At 38.4% G+C, this 14,867-nt stretch overlaps 1 long non-coding RNA gene across 2 annotated transcripts; it reads left to right on the plus strand.

Annotated features, from left to right (window-relative positions):
- The first annotated feature begins 265 nt into the window (after positions 1–265).
- LOC122544257 lies at positions 266–13,491 on the plus strand. 2 transcript variants are annotated; one of them, XR_006310301.1, is made up of 4 exons: positions 266–463; positions 9,046–9,141; positions 12,302–12,420; positions 13,221–13,491. It is a non-coding gene; the product is annotated as an uncharacterized LOC122544257 (long non-coding RNA). The 2 variants fall into 2 exon arrangements; XR_006310302.1 differs by lacking the exon at positions 266–463 and adding an exon at positions 482–571.
- Positions 13,492–14,867: the final 1,376 nt, after the last annotated feature.

The raw sequence follows: 14,867 nt of genomic DNA on the forward strand, positions 1-14,867 counted from the left end.
AAGCAAACAGAACAAAATTATCTCGAGTTGTCAACTGAAGCAAGTTCTTGCTTCATTTAGTGGAAGGGCGAGATGGCTAAGTGAATACACCTTCAGAACCTCTCATGACATAAAGGAGAATGAAATCAATCAATCTGCCATCGCCATGACACTCCTGATTAAACAATATTTGTTGTGAAATTAATCTCTCTGTGATCACAAGCAATCTCCATATGACGGTAAAATTTATTTCGTAAAGGAGGAAGTATCTGTGGACTTGCATGTTTAAACTGCAAACTGCGTGAAACGCTGCCCATTATTAATTTGTTGAAGCATGCCAACATTACATCGTAATTCCAGTGCTACAAATCTGTAATCGATATTGCATGAGAAATTTGATCGGAAAAAACTTGTTTGAAACCTATTATTATGGCAGGAAGATTCATGAATTTGATTGGTCTATTGTACCTGGCTCTCTTTACACGTAAGAATATGTTCTCAAAAGCAAATAATTAATTTGATATCTTTGTTACTTGTAATTCCAACATGGACAAAATGGTATCTATAACTGTGTTATTCACTAAATGCAATGGTAAGCATATTATTGGTATACGAATATTCCAACATAAAAACTGTATTGTCCTTTCTTGATTTTTGTAATTTAAAAAAATTAAACTCGTGCTTAATAGTAATGACCAAATTCAGAATTTATGTTGGCATCTGGGAAAATTACGGCAGAAAGTAAATTTGAATTATTCATACACAATGCTGGACATGTATAATATTTCGGGCGGCATACAATTTGGACAAGAGGACGAAACTAATGCTTCAGATTGACATCATTTTACAATTGGAATGATGGTAGAAGGCACAGGGTAACAGCGGAAGAATGTTGTCAGATTCGAGGCCGATGACTTGTGAAGTGCCTCAGGGATTAGTGCAGGGATTGATGTATGTTATTGACTTCAAATATTTGTGCAAGAATTTTAAAGGCATGGTTGGTAAGTTTGCAGATGATGCAAAAATAGGAGATCTTGTGGACAGTGAGGAAGGTTATCCAAAATTACAGTTGGACATTGATCAATTTGGGAAGTGGGCCTTGATTTGGCAAATAGAGTTTAATATTGATAAGTCTGATGTATTGCATTGTGGAGAATCAAATCAAGATGGGTCTTCCATAGTAGGTTGTACGGCATTAAGGAGTGTAATGGAAGAGAGGAACCTGAGATTAGGTTCACGGTTCTCTGAAAGTTAAGTCATAGGAAGACAGAGCAATGAAGAAGGCTTTTATCACAATGGCTTTCATAAATCAGGGCATTGAGTAAAGAAGTTGAGAATTTATGTTGCAGTTGTACAGAACGTTGGTGAGGTCGCACTTGGAGTATTGTGTTCAGTTTTGGTCACCTTGCTTTTGGAAGGATGTTAATAAACTAGAAAGAGTGCAGAATAAATTTAAAAGGATTCTGTGTTGATTCGAAAAGTTTCGACAAGCAAGAACTTCTTTAGAGCATAGGAGACTGACTAGCGACCTTATAGAAGTGTTCAAGGTCACGAAAGGCATGGATAGTTTGAATGCATTCCATCTTTTTCTCAGTTTCGGGGAATCAAAGAAAAGAAGAGATCAGTTTAAGGTTAGGGGGGAAAGAATAAAGGGGAACCTGTGGGGCAACGTTTTTACACATACAGTGATACAATCAGCTGACAGTAGAAGTGATTGAGGCAAGTACATTAACAACAGTTAAAAGGCATTTGAATATATTACATGGATAGGAATGGTTTTGAAGAATATGGGCCAAGTGCAGGGAAATGTGGTTAGCGTTGATGTACATTTTGGTCAACATGGACCCGTTTGGGTCAAAGGGTGTGTCTCTGTGCTGTAGGATTCTGTGACTTTATGCATACTAAAAAGTAAGAGCTGTTCCACATGTCATGTAAAGGAAAAGCAGTGAGAAAGGGAAAATGAAGTTAAGAAAAAAAGTGTATTTCTGCAATTGTTTGAAAAGACCATGGGATTGAACAATGAACGGTTCCACGATTTGCAAGACAAATGTGGATTCCCGTAACAGCATTGAGAACAATAAGACCCAAATGCCTTCGTTATTTTCGTCAAATTTATCTAAATTAAAAAGGGAATTATGTAAGACAAAAGATTGGGGATTCTTGAGATGCATTTCATTGCAAATGACCACAATTTCAATCGAAGTAAATGAGAGCGGCTGAAAACTTGGTTAAACAAAAAAAATGGTAATACTAGACCATTAAAATATGTGCAGTTATGTTCGTTAAAATCTAACGTTTCATACCGTAGGATTAAAGAAAGATATCTTTATCAGGATATTTTCCGGCTGCCTTTGGTGACGCAGTGGTTAACGCTAGTCACATTTGTTTATACCAATTTCCGTTTTTTCATTGTTCGCGATTCTTTCAGGAAGGTGCAACGTGAAATTGCAACTTCCCTAGCTCTTGTGGTTTAGTGGAAACAGATGGCTCACTGATTACAAATACATTCACATCTTTCCATCAACGCAAACACGATTTCCCTGCACTTGGCCCATATCATTCTAAATATCTCCTACACCCATTCAAGTAATTAGCACAAAGATTGATTTTGTCTAACTTTGAGCAAATTGCTGACCATGTGAACCTGGCACTGCAGATTGGGTTCCATCTGGCAAGGATTTTACATTAAGTTCATGTGATTTGTTTTTCAAGAGATGGTGTCTCGTATTAATCAACACGTGTCGTCAGCTTTGGCCTCAGTAATTATGGGCCTCTCCGCCATCTTAGGCAAAGACAGCACATTTTAACAGTTGCTTGATTTGTTCTCCTTCTCCACACACATTATAACATTTGTACATAGTCAAGAGTTACTTATTTCACATTTTATACAAGGAAAGAGGTCGATTGGTGGTTCATGATCATCAGGTGCCAATTAGCGTTCTGACAAACGTAATCACGTGTGAGTTTACTGGAATACAAAGTAAACTTTTCCACCATCAATTTTATTTAGTACTGCTTTTTGCAAATTTAATTACATTTCATTAATTATTGGGAAATTTTAATATTTCCATTGATTTGATCTCTCTTCTTATCTCTCCTGTTATTTGTTTTGTCTATTAAATGTGCATTTTGTCTGTTGAATGAAGTAAGCAACATTAACAATTTTCTTTGAGGCTCAGAACGAACAAGTCGCATGTCCCTAATAGAACTGAAAGAATTGCATTGCTTACCCATAATAGGTAATGTTTGATATTTTGCACGTTTCTCCACGCAATGGAACTGAGTATCAGCTGTCCCGTACAACAGGCAGCGACTCACTTGCGAGTCAATCCGAGATAAATTTCTTCGTCTGTGTGATTCGATATTTATCCTCCATTCTGATTGTTACAGAAGACGCATACTGCATTGTTTTGTATAAGCAAATTTGTTGTGTGTCTTATGTCAATTTACTTCTGGACGCAGAGCAAAAATCATTAATTACCTGTGGGTAAATCCAAGGATAATGAAACAATTGCACACTTCCTTTTGAAATGAATGCAATGGTGGGGCTAATGAATTAACTATTGTCATGCCTTTTCATTTCATTTTAACTTTCAACTGGAGGGTATGCATCATTAGCATACAATTCCTCCAAATCTGCAAATTTCATTATGTTGGAAACTTTTCATCGTCGGGGTCACCCATTCTACAATCACCTAAAATAGACCACATAATCTAATACTGTGATATAGTGGTTATTGCAGAGACTTGGATATCACAGGGGCAGGAATTATTCAAGGGTTTAGATGTTTCAAATGAAATTGGAGGGAGAGGCAAAAGAGATGGAGGAGAGGCATTGCTAATCGGATAGCTTCACCGCTGTAGAGAGGCAGGGGTCCAAGAGGATTTGTCTGCAGAGTCAATATGGGTGGAAGTCAGAAGCAGGAAAGGAGCAGTCACTTTATTTAGAGTTTTCTACAGGCACGCCCAATGGCAACAGAGGCATGGAGGAGCAGATCTTGGAACATTGCATAAGTAACAAGGTTGTTGTCATTCGTGACTTTAACTTCCTTCGCATTGATTGAAAACTACTTCGTTCAAATAGTTTGGAAGGAGCAGCGTTTCTCAGGTGTGTTCATGAAGGGTTCCTCAATCAATATGTTATTCGGCCGACTAGAGAGGAGGCCATACTTGATTTTGTGCTTGGCAACGAACGATGCCAGGTGTCAGACCTCTCGGTTGGAGAGCATTTCAGTGATAATGATCACAAATCCCTGACCTTTATTATAGTCATGGAGAGGGATAGGAGTACAGCTGATGGTATGAGAAAGTAGATAATAGGAGGAGAGGGAATTAAGATGCCGTTAGACAGGAACTGTGGCACCGAAATTGGGAACCAATGCTCTTAGGGAAATGCACAGCAGAAATGTGGAGCTTGTTTTAGAAGCATTGTGGATCGTGCTGGATAGGTTTGTCACACTGAGGAAAAGAAAGGATGTTAGGTTGAAAGAACCTTGGGTGACAGGCGATGTGGGACATCTAGTCAAGAGGAAGAAGGAAGCTTACTCAAGGTTGTGGAGGCAATAATCACACAGACCTTTAGAGGGTGACAAGGTAGTCAGGAATCAATTGAAGAATGCACTTTGGACAGCTCGAAGGGGGCGTGAAAAGATTTTAACTGACAAGAATAAGGAACAGGAGTCAGAGGAGGTAGGGGAGGTCCTTAACGAATACTTTGCTTAAATATTCACTACTGAGAGGCACATTGAAATTTCTGAGGACAGCGTGAAACAGACTCGAGTATGTTGATATTAAGAAGGAGGATGTACAGAAAATTGTGAAAAACGTGACGATATGTAAATCCATTGGACCAGCCCGGATATACCCTTGTTCACTACAGGAGCGAGGGGAGAGATTGCTACATTTTTGGAGACGATCAGTGCGTCCTCAGTGTCCATTGGAGTCGAGCCAGATGATTAGAGGGTGACAGAGGTTATTCCCTTGTTCAAGAAAAGGAATAGAGATAATCCTTAAAATTACAGGCCAGTCAGTCATATGTCTGTGCGAGGCAAAGTTTGGAGAGGTCTCTGAGACACAACATTTATAATCACCTCGAAAACCATAGTTAGATTAGAGATAGTCACCATGGCTTTGTGAGGGGCAGATCATGCCTTACAAACCTGATTGAGTTCTTTGAGGATGTTACAAAATGTGGCAAAACACGTTCATATCCAGTAGACGTGGATTTTGTGGATTTTAGCATGGCATTTGATAAGGTTCCCCATAGTAGGCTTATCCAGGAAGTAAGGCGGTATGGGATACAGGTAAATCTAGCTGTCTGGATACAGAATTGACTTTCCCACAGAATACATAGGATGGTGATAGATAGAAGGTATTCAGCCAGGAGCTTGGTGACCAGTAATGCTCTGAACGGATCGATTCTGGGACCTTGGTTCTTTTTGATTTTTATAAATGACTTGAATGAGACAGTGGAAGATGGGATAGGTTTGCCGATGACATGAAAGTTTCTGGTATTGTGGGTAGTAAGGAGGGCTGTTGTAGAATGGGACATACCAACAGAATGCAGAAATGGGCTGATAAGTGGCAGACGGAATTCAACCTCGAAAAGGTGTGAAGTGATTCGGTTTAAAAGGTCGAAATTCAATGCAGAATACCGAGTTAAAGGCAAGATTTTTGGCAGTGTGGAGGAACAGAGGGGGCTTGGGGTCCATGTCCATAGTTCCCTCAAAGTTTCCACTCAAGATGATAGGGTTGTTAGAAGGCATACGGTGTGCTGGCTTTCATTAGCAGGTGTATTAAATTCAAGAGCTGTAAGGTTATGCTGCAGCTCTGTAGAGTCCTGGTTAGACCACACTTGAATATTGTGTTCAGTTCTGGTCGCTTCATTATTGGAAAGATGTGAACGCTTTCGAGAGTGTGCAGAGTAAATTTAGCAGTGTGATGTCCGGACTGGAGGGCATGTCTGATGAAGAAAGGTTGAGGATGTTAGGGCTTTTATATTTGGAGTGAAGAAGGGGTGACTTGATAGAGTTGTGCAAGATGATGAGAGACATCGATAGAATGGGTAGCCAGAGTCTTTTTTATCCATGGTGGAAATGTCTAGGGAGCATACCTTTTAGGTAATTGGAGTAAGGTGTACGACAGATATCAGAAATAGGTTCTTTACACAGAGAATGGTGGATACATGGAATGCACTGCCACCAGTGGCAGTTGAGTCAGATTAGGACATTTAAACGATGCTTGTCCAGACACATAGAAGATGGTACCATGCAAGTTATGGAGGTTAGTCTGAGTAGATAAAAGATGGCACAACATCAAGAGCTGAAGGGCCTGTACTGTTCTATGTTTAATATAGACAGGCGACTGACTGTGTGGAGTTTGCACATTCTCCCCGTGTCTGCGTGGGTTTCCTCCGGGTGCTCCGGTTTCCTCCCACAGTCCAAAGATGTGCAGGTCAGGTGAATTGGCCATGCTAAATTGTCCGTAGTATTAGGTAAGGGGTAGATGTAGGGGTATGGGTGGGTTGTGCTTCGGCGGGGCGGTGTGGACTTGTTGGGCCGAAGGGCCTGTTTCCACACTTTAAGTAATCTAATCTAATCTAATCTAATCTTTAATCGGCACAGAGAACTGGCCAATACACCAGGATTCACTATAAATCTCTCTAAAGTAGCATTTATGGATGAATGGGATATCATTTATAAATGTGCAGCAGGGCATCATTATTTTAATCTATTGTGCTTTTTGGATAGTTTGAATGTACTTGCGCTTGCACCATTGATGTCAAGTTTAATTTCAAATCAGTGATACTCAGATTGGGAATGATAACTGTCCCACATTACATTGCATGTATTGGATTTTTTGAAAGATCCACCATACGTCAAATCATATTAATCAGCATTGATTCAAAATCTGTTGACATTAATACTGTTGATTATATCCATCTTCTCCATCTATTTCATCTTCATTTTGCGTGGTTGCTGTCAGTGCATCTCTGATTCCAGACATTGCAGAAACCTAATGAAGTCACTCTTCATCTTGTGTACGTGCTGTCAGTGCATCTATGATTCCAGACATTGTAGAAACCTACTTAAGTCACTCTTTTGTCATTCTTCTGACATTGTCATTAATAACAGTATATTCTTCCATATTCTCACTTTCGAATATATCTCTGAAATTCTCTAAAACATTTGCCCAGATGTGAGCAGCTCCACGCTATCCAAGAAATGAAAGAACATCTTTTTTGGAATTGTTCTCATAAATCTTGTCTGTGCTTTCTATAATGTATTCACATTCTTGTTATTTTTTGCTGCCAAAATTGAGCAAAGTATTGCAACTGAGGCTGATGAAAAGATCAATAAGTGTCACAACGAGGCTCTTCTTTATTTTTGGACTTTAGACTTTCATTTGCAAAGGCTAGCATTGTGTATCAAAGATTATAATCAATCTTAAATACTTCTGTTACGCTTGGCAATTTATGTTCATATGACCTCTGAGCTTCATGAATATTTCGTTTCTTCATTTCTCTTTACTTGTGCCTTCTTACAAAACCAATGAGAAATCACTTATCTGCGCTAAATTCAAGAACGTATTTCAAAAAACTGCCAACATCTCTTCGAGTATAATTCTACTCTTATAACTCTACTAAATATGCTCCTGTCTGCAAAAACAATTAACATTTTACATCGTCTTTGTTCCATGATCAATCAAGTTTAAGTCATCTGAAGTACAACACTGTGAAATACCGATCCTTCTTGACTTCTGCATAAATTCCAATAGTCCGGAAAAACTGGAATCTTTCCCAACCATCTCTGTATTAGAGGGTTAACGTTTGCTGACAAGAATGTTATGTAGTACTTTATTGAACACATTTTGAAAATCCACATTATGGTCATTTGCTGCACACCAGTTTTGAAATCCAAGTTAGTATGACAAAGCATGCGTCTTCTCATCTGGAAAGGAGGATGCTGATCGTACGTTAACGGTCTTTCCTCTACTTGCTGGACCAACGTTCTCTCCAGATCTTCTTACATTCCACTGTCATGTGCTTGAAGGATGTACATGTCAACGCTTAAACTACTTGGTGACACTGATTACTTAAAAACCGACACCTGGAGTGTGATCCATAAATGAAGCTTCTGTCTCTCAGGCAGCGTTACTTCCGATTGGAAGAAAATAATATCTTTGATGCTCTGTACAAGATCAAACTCATCATTCCAGGAAATCAATTATCCTCTCGTCCAGATCAACTCGTGACCACGTTTATCAGAAACTATCAGTCTAAAGCAGGAGGATTTTTTCCAGGATGACCAATGGGCATTCCTTTATTTGTAAGAAAGGGTAAATAATCCGTGTGTCTTTGCCAATCTGGCCCATTCTTCTGTGTTCAGTGTCTTTTAAACCTTGTTTGTAAGTCATCAAACCTGATTTTAAAACATACAATCCATTTTAGAACAAGTTTCATAGAATTTGTTGCAATGTCTATCTTTCCAACCCTGAAGAGTTCTCCAAATATGCACTACTTGTTGAACGAGTCAGTATCGTGAATTAACTGGAAATGTTTTTAATATTTACCAATTGCATTCAGTTACATTGGCTCCTGGTGCTCAATTCATTTTGCATCTTTTACATTCTAAATCTTTACGCTATGTTATGACTCCCTATTGACGTTTCTGACCCCATTTATTCCTTGGCAGACAACGTTATGCTCAATGAAGGCATCGTATTATATTAAATATGGTTATTATCGACTGTGTCTTTTGATGCATTTCCAATTACATCCCAAAACATCAGGAAAAATATTCTGGCTCTGTTCTTTTAAGTACTCTTTTCACGACCCGACTTTGAGGAAATTGCTTTCGTTTTGCGAATTTGAGATTGTGCTTGTTTTCAATAACGTTACTATAAAGAACTGGGTCATGTCATTCTCTACTAAATTAAATGTTTAATTTAATTTTTTTTGGCCATACAGTAAGGAAATGTAATTAGTATTTTATTTGATGTTTTTTTTTCAACTCGGCATTTCATTTGTGCCTGATTGAGATTTAATAAGTTTCTGTCACTTTACAGGTGTAGGGAGTTATATCGAAATAGCTTTTGCTTCGCTTGCATTATTGTTCCTTCTGTGTGTCCTGATAGTTTGCACGTGGATTGGATGTGAGAAGGGTAAGTTTCTAACTTACATAATTTTATTCATTAACAATACTGTGAAATATATATTTTCGAGATGTACTGTCAAAATAGATATTATATTTGTACAGCCATAAGAATAGGCAATGAATGATTGGATATCTGGAGTTAAGAATATTCAATCAGAAACGAAGTAATGTATAACTCGCTATGCTTGTTTGATTCATAACATTTGTGCTGTCATTTGATGGACTGGATGAAAGAAGGAGAGAAAGAATATGCTTTTCCAAGTTGACATACAATTAGTGGAATGTCAGAAAGATTGCTAATGGGTGCCCACGGTACTGGAAATCTAAAACAATTACTTAAGGGAAAACAGAGAACGTAAATCATCAAAAATTATAGAATGAACGCAATGGAAAGGCAAGAGATGAGTAGGACACTAAGACTCTCCAAAGAGACAAAGGCAAACAAGATCAAATGAATGGACGTGATAACAGATTGAGAATAAAATGTCGAAGTGTTTAGTTATTCACTTTGGTGGTTAGAATGGAAATGGAGAATACATTTACGTCGTGAATTTATTTTGTTTTAATTTTCAGGGCAACCTAAGTCTCTGTATACATGCCTGAACAAGGAATTAGCATGCAGATCAGGTACCAAATTACGAAGGCAAATGTGTTTTTGCATGTTTTTGTCAACGTAAAAATTGCAGAGGACTTGATAAAATTACATAGAGCTTCTCTGAGGTTGCTGTTGGAAAGTTCTGTGAACCCCTAGTTTCCGTATGTAAGGCCATGTAAGATATTAATAGTGGTTCAACAAATTTTCAAGACATTGTCTCCGAAAGAGAGAGAGATAAAAGTCTGATTAATTTAGTCACTATATTCATTCGATGTTAAAAGGGGATCACTTTGAATATATAATTTTTTGAAGGGCTTGAAAACGCAGACACAAGGAAACAGCAACAAAAATAATCACATTTGCTTTTTAGTTGGGCACACAGTGAGCAGAGATTCATTTAATAAAACGGATGTGAATATTTGAAAGTCTACATCACAGATGATTATGAAGCTCTATTGATGAATCTAATTAAGATTCAGATGACTTCTTTTTAATCCCTCAGACAATAAACAATATTAAGAGAATGTGTGAAAATCGAAGTCAGGCGTAAGCATGTCAATGGCTGCAGCAGTAGCAATAAAAGTGTTGTGTATTCCAAACCATAATTCATATTTACTAATATTCTCTCCGTTGTATTTGCTCTTTGTTTTAATGCAATTTATTATTACTGATGAGTTTGAAAAAATGTATTTATACATTTATTGCTCTTATTATTACTATTAAGACTATTATTATCATCATTATTCTATTTATATTCCAATCCATAATTAGCTTCTGAGGTATCAAGTTTTATTGTTGTTAAACCTACTATGAGATTTATTTTCTAAAAGAAATAAATACGCTAATCTAAACAATAACAACAAAAGAAAAGCATCGACGTGTAGAAAGGTCATTGTGAATCCTAAACTTTGTATTCCAGGTTCCACTCATTGACTGACTCTGAAATCCGAATCTGCAGTAGAGAATTCATGTCTGAGAATCATTGTCCTCTGCAACTAGTTCATTCCTCCTAGAACAGAGTTACGCTGGGCGATGTTGTGGCTCTATAGTTAGCACTGGTACCTCACAACGACAGGAACCCAGGTTTGATACCATCCTTGGGTCGCTGTTTGTGTGGCAGTTGCACATTTTCCCATGTCTGTTTGGATTTCCTCTGGAGGGTTCTTGTTTCCCCCGACAATTCAAAGATGTATTGATGAGGTAGACTGGTCATGTGAAATTGCCCATAGTGTCTGGGGATATGCATGTTAGGTTGATTGGCCGTGTGAAATGTAAGTTTACAGAGATAAAGTAGCAGGGTGGGTCTGCGTGGGATACTCTTTCGAGGCTTAGTGTGGGTTTCAAGTGCGGAATCTCCTGATTCCACCCTCTAGGGATTCTATGATTGATGATAACTGCAAAGTAGAGCTGAAAATACATTTTCAGCTCTGATCTCCATCATCTGCAGTCCTCACGTTCTCCTAGATAACTACAATGTAGTAAAACGTAAATGGCTACTTTGAAGATGGAGGTTTTTTGCTCATATTGTGTCGAGATAGCTGACATTTGGTTGATTTTTTAAAACTTTCTGTTGAAGGAATTTGTTACAGGGAATACAATCCCAAAATACTGTATGTGCCGAAATGGCACATGACAAGGAGACAAAATGCATCTCAGCCAGAGGTACACAGGGGAACCTTGATAATCCGAACGAAATAGGTGGGCACTACTTCGTTTGGATAATCGATTATTCAGTTAATCGATTAAATGCCTTTCCTCTGGGGCTCGGAGGTTTTATAGTTTGTTCCCCGTTTAGGAGGCTGCAGCAACACACAGTGCATGAGACCTCGCCCCTGTCCAACACCGCTCCACCAACCCCAAACCCCGTCCAACACCACCCATCCCCAAACTCAATCCAACACCGCCCTGTCCCCAATTCCCATCCACCAGCCCCCCCGCCTGGGTCCGCCACCGCCCCGTCCCCAAACACCGTCCAACATCGCCCCCACCCACGTACATGCCCCTGTCCAACACCGCTCCCACCCCTAACCCATGCACACAGATATCCATCCCGCTCCTCTCCGAGGCAGCTGGACTGTGCACCAACAAGACTGCTGCCGCTGCCTTTGTGGGACAAGTCTCCAATTAGCACACACACACAGCAACAGCCACGCACACAACCTTTTGCTGCAACTTTTTGACAGGTTCCACGTTAACCCTACACAGGACAATGGTGGAGAGATTATCTGGGGAAGGGCGATTTAGGGTACACCCCTCTGCAGAACTCCAGGGAAAGTGTGGGGAGAGACTGAGGGTGGGAGGTCAGTCATTTGGAGACGGTGCTTGTTTAATCACTGTAAAGAAAAGACGTGATCACTGTTGGAAACGCATCTTTGATGCAATGTTTTTACCGGGACCTCGAGCTCTTCTTCAGAAAGTTGGTATTCTGATATTCAAGGTTCCCCTGTATCAGCTAGCCAGACGTGGATTGGACAATATCATTTTGTAAATGTTCAATACTGTCTGTGTTTAACTAATAAAAGATTAATAGGACCGCAATTGCTGTAAACAATTAAATATTATGTTTCTAAAGTATGTGAAAAGCTTTCATGGCTTCGAAGACACCGTGGAAATACTCCTGGAACTGCAGGTTTTGGTAGCTCAACTACTGTGAGTGAATAAGTCCAAACAGAGAAGACAAGAGGATAGAAAGTAAGTAATCATGATGTAACAACATTTAATATTGAAACTGATTAGTAAGTAACTTCAGGAAATTCAGGTCATAACGGGAGTGAGTAGCATTGATACAATGACGAAAACTTGATTTAGAAAACGATGTCTGTAAATTCAAGCACAATATACTTTAATTGTTATGTGAATGAGAAGGAGAACTAACTACAGACCGATATGCACGCCAAAGATTTAGAAAATGTAGACTTTCAGAAGCTTGTATCTGGCTTTCTTATGAACAAGTTGACAGCTACATTAATAAGACTTATCGATGCTTCAGAATTGTGAAGTTTGAATTGTATGCACTCTGATTGTTTTGGTATTTAGTTGCCAAGTCTCTGTGTTCGTGAAATAGGCAATTGGACTAACAGATCATGTCATGATGTGAAGTCACGTGTTGCAATTACACGAATGTATGTTAAATCACTTGACTGTGATGAATTCAGCAATAGTTTCTAAACATAGAAAAAAGTTTAATTTTTTTGTGATTTCGTTCTATTTTGATATGAATATACTTCTCAGATTTTATAAGCTACAAATGTGTTTTGCATGTATTTTCTTTTTTCTGTGCATGACAAAACTTTCCAGCAACAAATTTCTAACAAGTGCTACTAAGGAAAGATACAAAGATGTAATTAAAACTTGAATATCTGATTGTATTCAGTCACATTAAGATTGAATACAATCAAACAAGTGGCGTGCTAATATTATTACATAGATTGAGCAATAGATTGTCAAACTATATATTTATAACTTCAAATCTGTTTTCTATATGTTATCAGCTTCCAGCTGTCTGACTTCTAAGCTACCTACACAGTACTTGTACTCTCGAAAGAGCAGAAGGCACAGATCATTCCATGTTAGGTCACTGCCAAACTCTGCCTCGTCAATGCACTTTGCCTCCTACCATAATGAACATCATCTTTTTTCCACTTGGATTCCGCATTTGATCAATTGACACGAAACATGAAAGATAATAACATTCCAGTGATGGCTGAATTGTGCTGTGATAACACTGCCTTTATAATGATTAAAAAGTACAAACATTGGAAACAGTTTCGTTTTAGTAATTTGCAATTAATCACTCAAATATGCCTTTTCCTTTCTATATTGTAAGTGTTTTACAGCATATTGCAAACCTTCACTCTTTGAATCGAAGAAAACCATGTACGATTCCGTAGCTGTGCCAACTTAATTTTGTGTCACATGGCAACACCTCCAAATAAATGGTTCATAAAACAGTGAGAATAACACAAATTTCTGAATTACAAAACCAGAAAATATTGACAAAGTTTTACAGCTCAATCAGCACATCTAGTAAAGGCTAAATGGGCATTGCTGGTATTTTGAAATGGACATTCTAATTTATAATATTAAAAACAACATGAAGAATGAATTTAAAAAGTCAAAAGAAAACACTAAGTAAACTGATTTGTGAGGAACAACCAGACATATCAACAGCAACAACAGATGAAAGAGTTATTCATTCTAATTATGATATAGAACAAGGAATGATTATTTGCTCCATTTATTTTAATGGGAATACGCCCCTAAAAGGTGAGATAAAATGAGATACTTAAAAGGTTAATAAATTTAATGTAGAGAGCAAGGATTTCTTGGAAGTGGACAGAGCAACGAGATTAAAAAAGAAAGGTTTGTCAGGGGTTGTTAGAAGAATACTTTCAGCCGGTTATATTAGGATTGAATGCCAATGTTGACTGGCTTCTTGCTTGGAGTGTGTTTGCGGGAGACATATCAAAGAGGAGTGTTCAATCCTGTGAACCGTACCATAAGTGATCTTTGTGCAGGGTTCTATTACCACATATCTGGGAGAAGCCAGAACCATTTCAAACTTGGCCTTCACGTGGGGTACAGTTGCCCTCTTAATCACAGCTCGGTTCGAGGGTCAATGACACTCCGAGTTCCCCAGAGGAACACAATATGTTTACACCCTTCACGATACAATAGTTACATGCAACATTGATGTTATTTCTAGCTACATGCCCCTAATCTATAATTATTATCCAGTAAACACAGAGTCCATGATGGGCAAGTCCATGGAAAGCCCTAGGTCCTCTGATAATCTTATCATATTTACCAGATACTTCCACCACCTACCTTTGTGATCTTAGATTGCTTCTGACAGTTTATTTTTCCCTGACATTTGACAGCTGCAATGCCTTATTTGCCAATCACCAAAATATTCGATTTTGTGAAGAAATCTTTCACACTCTGTACTAATTTATTAAAGCAGATTATAAAGACTATTAATCACTACCAATTGTTGTAAAGTTCTGAAAAACAACCCGAATGTTAAGTTACTGTGGTACAGCTGAGAAATTGAGAACAACCATTCCCCATGGCAATCACCTGATGAAGGAGCGTCGCTCTGAAAGCTAGTGTGTTTCCAATTAAACCTGTTGGACTAT

This window comes from Chiloscyllium plagiosum, chromosome 47, assembly GCF_004010195.1.
Source record: "Chiloscyllium plagiosum isolate BGI_BamShark_2017 chromosome 47, ASM401019v2, whole genome shotgun sequence".
NCBI lineage: Eukaryota > Metazoa > Chordata > Chondrichthyes > Orectolobiformes > Hemiscylliidae > Chiloscyllium > Chiloscyllium plagiosum.